The sequence below is a fragment of the Octodon degus genome, unplaced genomic scaffold, assembly GCF_000260255.1.
Source record: "Octodon degus isolate 3935 unplaced genomic scaffold, OctDeg1.0 scaffold00032, whole genome shotgun sequence".
Lineage (NCBI taxonomy): Eukaryota > Metazoa > Chordata > Mammalia > Rodentia > Octodontidae > Octodon > Octodon degus.
Window position 1 is genome coordinate 2,295,182 of NW_004524608.1, and position 5,505 is coordinate 2,300,686.

Here is a 5,505-nt window from a genome sequence, read left to right on the forward strand (position 1 = left end):
CTTAATGAATAGAGGGATTTGTTCTAATGGTGTTTGTAGATAGAATATCATGTCCGCATCTTGTACAGCAATTAACCACTGGGAGGAATGTATGCAATGTGTTAATTATTGAAACTGTCCTACCAATTTGATTTGAAACTGTCTCATTGTTATTTGTTTATCAGTAAAAATATGGGAAAAAAAAATAAAGGCTATGCAAGAAGAGAGGGTTGGGTAGATAGTGAAGAGTTGGTCCCCTACAGGGTAAGGGTCTGCTTGCTAATAGTGTTCATGTGAGCTTTGGTCGGAGGCTCTCCCAGACCCTGAGCTCCCAGAAGTACTTTGTGTGTTGCTGTGGGAAGGTGACTGGTCTCCGATAAGACAGCGTTTTTACAAGCGCACATCCCACGGTCCATTCGTCTGTTGTGGAATTTCCTAGCTTTTCTCGCTGATCAGCTGCCAACCATTGGTGTCAAACTCCTTTTCTTGTCAATGCCTTCTTCCTTTAGATGTTGCAAGAGGACCCTACAAGCTTCATTTATTCCATCCATAGACTCATCATGTCCTTTCTAAAGTTTACAACAGCCTGGAAAGCACAGGATCCTGAATTCAATTTCTGGTACAAAAAGAAGTTTAGGGCGGGGAGATACGTAAGGGTTCAGGTTCAGTCCCCAGTACCACATGCTGTGCTGGCCCGGGATGCTGAGCTGGCCACTGAAATCCGGCATGGTGGTGCATACCTGTAATCCCAGCGCTGGGGAGGCTGAGATAGGAGGATTACTATGAATCCAAGCTGTGTAGTGAGACCCTGTACCAAATTTTTTTAAAAAGTCTACAATAGCTAAACACTAGTGTACTCCCACTAGGCTCTGGAAAATGTCAACAGAAAATACAATCACCTTCTATGCCAAGCAGCTTTTGTTTTTTTAATCTCCCTTTTTTCCTTCCTTTATTCCTTCCTTCCTCCCTCTCTCCCTTCCTTTCTAGACATTGTCTTCCTATGCAGTTCAAGCTGGCCTTGAATTCACTATGTAGCTCAGGGTGGCCTTGAACTCTGAGTGACCTGTCTCAGCCTCCCAAATGCTGACAGTCATGCACCACTGCAGTGAGCTAATCAGGTATTTTTATGTTAGTGAATAAAAAGATTAAATACATGTGCAATTGGCAATCCTTTCTCTTTATTTCACTCAGTAGCGTATTCACATCTCATTATTGAGCCAGTTCAGACGACTTAGAGTTTGAACGTTTTTGTGTGTAATGGTCAAGTGGATGGCTTCACTGAAAACTGTATCTTGGCTCCCATTACAAAATATATTCCTTATTTCCTCATTTCCTCTGCAACTTCAAGAAATTCATCTTTGGGGCCGGGAAGATAGCTCAGTAGAATAAGCGCTTGCCTGGCAAGCACAATGACCTGAGTTCAATCCTTGGTTCCGCAAAAAAAAGAAAAGGAAGAAAGAAAGAAAGAAAGAAATTCACCTTTGCTACCAGTTAATTTATGACTTTTTTTTGTTTGTTTCTTGGGAGATTATAACAAGGATTTCCTTTTCAAGAGCTACGTGGACTGGGGGCTGGTGAGATGGCTCAGTGGTCTAAAGTACCTACTTAGAACAAGCTTAGCAAAGCACAGGGACCGCGGTTCAATCCCCCAGCACCACATGCCAGCCAGCCGTGCCCCCTGGTGGGCTGTGCTGGCCACACACACACACACACACACACACACACACACACTCACACACACACAAATAAATAAATAAATTTAAAAAAAAAAAGAGCTACGTGGACTGAATCATGGCATGGATGTTCTTACTCGGTTGAATCATGGACTGAATGTTCTTGTCTCTGCAATCTCTAGTTGTTTTTTTTTTTTTTTTTTTTTTTAAAGGGTTTTATTTTTTTTTTCTTCCTCGAATGCCTTCAGGGCACTTTTGGCCAGCGGGAGAGTGGTGAGGTTCGAACTCCAGGAACCTGAGGCTGACAGCTTTGTGGAAGCAGCCACTTAAAGGACTGAGCTAGGGCCAGGCCCCTTGCAATCTCTAGTTTTAAAGCAATAATGCTACTGCTTTCTGCTCCTCCATTCGGTGCAAGTTTCCCCACTGGAGAATCATAAACACTTGATATACAGCTCTCCTCAGAAGAGAATAGAATTGGAAGTTGGAGTCTGAAAATTTTTCACTTTGATTAAAATCACAGCATCTGATCATTCAGATTTACTTCATACTGGTAAATTGTTTGACTGATGTGGAAGAGGGTGATGATGACAGGGCCAGTGGCAAGGATCATAATCTTTGGGCCCAAATGCAACATCTGGAGCATACTGTGACAGGGATTCTACACTGTATCAGCTGTCCCTGGGTAGTTAAAATAAATGTTGGCCAATCCAGGTGACGAAGTCCCAGAGCCAATGATACAACATGGACATATTTTTTTGTTTTGTTTTGTTTTTTTGAGGCAGGGTTTCACTATGTAGTTCAAGCTGGCCATAAATTTACTATGGAGCCCAGGGTGACCTCAAACTCATGGTGATCTTTCCGCCTCAGCCTCCTTAAGTGCTGAGACTGAGACACAATGTGACATCTAAAGCTAAAGGAGGAAAAGTTTATTTCAGCTCGCAGTGTGTAGAGATTTCAGCCCATAGTTGGCTAACACTAAGGTATGGTTGTGTAGCAGGAGGTCATCACAGAGGAGAAACAGTCCATGGCAAGTAGGCAGGAGACTCTGATGCAGCAAGCAGCAGCAGCAGCAATAAAACAGAAGATGCCTTTGTATTCTACCCAGGATGTAAGCCTATTGAGTGGTGCCACCCACACCCAGGGTGGGGCAGCCTTAATCCCAGCATCATACCCTTAATTCCAACATCACATACCCTAGAAGCAACCACTTCCAAAATGCCCCACCTGTGGATGTATGAGGCTTTGGTGGGGGGACATCTTTTTTTTTTTTTTTTTTTTCCCAGAACTGAGGATTGAACTCAGGCCCTTGTACTTGCCAGGCAAGCACTTATTCAATTGAGCTATCTCCCCGGCCTCCCTGGGGGGACATCTAGATACAACCTGTAACATTGTTGCCCTGGTCCCCCCAAAAACTTACACACATCCTTTTATGCAAAAAGCATTTATTTCTCCTCTAAGAGTTGCCAAAATCCTAACATCTGACAACAGCACCAGGGTCAGCCACCAGTTGGAGCAGCAGTCAAGTTTGCTTCACTGTTGGCTACAGGCTTAAAGTGCCTAGATTGCTGAGCACTGTGAACCCAATCAGAAAAAAAAACCCAAATTCTCTAGGCTACCACTATTCTGTAACATTATAGTCTGGCGCTCTCTTCTCAAAGCGAAGTCCTTCACCTTTACAATTTTGAGGCTATAAAATGTGGAGTCTTGGGCCAGGGAGGTGGCTCAGTAGAATAAGCACTTGCCTGGCAAGTGCAAGGGCCTGAGTTCAATCCCCGGTAATACACACACACACACACACACACACACACACACGCGCGCGCGCTCGCGCGCGCGCACCCACACACAGAGTCCTGTGGGCTCCTATGATGTTATCAGGCCATATTTTCTCTTGTCCTATCCTGAAATACTTGGTGTTTGAGCTGGGGAGATAGCTCAGAGGTCTAAGTGCCTGCCTAGCAAGTGCAAGGACCAGGGTTTGATTCCCAGTACTGCAGGTCGTGCCAGCCCTAGAACCCTAGTTGCATGCCAAGCTGGCCACTGAAACTGGGCATGGTGGCGCACACCTGTAATCCCAGTGCTGGGGGGGGGGGCTTGAGACAGGAGGGTCACTAGGAGTGTGAGCTGCTAGTGAGACTCTGTACCAGATAAATAAATAAATAATTTTAAAAATGGAAATACTTGGTGTTTTATGACTAATCTCTTCCACAATAAAATTCTCCTCTGTTCCATCTTCTCAGGCTTCGGCTTTATTAGAACTTGCTTTCTGGCCAAACTTAAAATGTTTTCAATCATTCTGCTGTTCCCTTTGTTCTTTGTTTTTTTCAGAACCGGGGATTGAACTCAGGCCCTTGCACTTGCCAGGGAAGGACTTATTCCACTGAGCCATCTCCCCGGCCCCTCCCTTTGTTCTTGATTCTTAACACAGATCTAGCTATAAAAGCTCCTAACAATAGCTGAACCACTACATTAACATTAGACTTCTTTTTTTTTTTTAACATTTTATTTATTTATTTATTTGTGTGCGTGGCCAGCTCAGTCCACCAGGGGGCGGGACTGGCTGGCATATGGTGCTGGGGGATTGAACTGCGGTCCCTGTGCTTTTGCTTAGCTTGTTCTAAGTAGGTGCTTTAGACCACTGAGCCATCTCACCAGCCCAACATTAGACTTCTTATCCTGAGTGGCACCTTCCTCCAACAAATAAAAATACAACATTAGACTTCTTTGGAGACAGGTTCTTGCTATGTAGTTCAGGCTATCCTTGAACTCACAATGTACCCAGGTGGGCCTCAGACTTGTGGTGATCCTCCTGCCTCAGCCTCCCAAGTGCTAGGGTTACAAGCATGCACCACCATGTCCCGCAACATTAGACTGTTTTGAAATTTCTTCCATAAGATTAATTGGTCCTCTGCCTTTAATCTCAGTCTCAGGCAAAATTTTTGGACATAAGCAAAATGCATACAGATTTGCTACCAAAGGACAAGGCACATGGTCTGGAGTCCCAATGAAGTTCTTGTTTCTAACTAAAACCTTGAACTTGGTCTTCTCTCCCCCCACCCCCGGAGCCACTGATTGAGCTCAGGCCCTTGCACTTGTCAGGCAAGCGCTTATTCTACTGAGCCATCTTCCCAGTCCCTTGAACCTGCCCTTTACTGGGCAGGTTTCTATCAGTATTCTGGTCTTCTGAACTCTGACCATAAGAATCTCCTATTAAGTATAGTTTTAAGCATCCCAGGGGGGCTGGAGCTCACTGCACTCTCCCTTTCAAGTCCATATCAGGAGGCTGAAGGGTCTATGCTGGAACCTGAAGGGTCTGTGGTGAAAGCCATGGGATGGTATCTATAGTGGTTGATCGATTGTGTCAACTTGAAAAGTTAAAAGCTTAACTAAATCAGCTCAGCAATTCCACACCCTAAGGTGGAGGCCCCATCCTAGAGTGGCTCGTCACTTAAAGGATATATAAAAAGGAATTGAGAAAGGATGGAACATTCCATTTCCTCAGAGGAGCTCCCATTTTTGGTCTTCGCAGTCAGCTTAGACATTGTCCTGGCTTCTAGTGCCGACTCTTTGGCCTGTGCCTTGGATCCTTCAGCCTTCTGGTATAGACTCATCAGCTTTCTGTCACGGATCCATCGGTCTCCTGATAAGGACCTGCACAGAACACTGCTGTGAGCTCCAGACCTTGGGCTGAATCCTTCAGTCTCATGTGGAGACACCCACTGCACCCTCTCTCATTCAAATCTAATGGCTGATTGTCCTAAGCCAATCTTAGAATTTCTCTTCTTCTTCTTCTTCTTCTTCTTCTTCTTCTTCTTCTTCTTCTTCTTCTTCTTCTTCTTCTTCTTCTTCTTCTTCT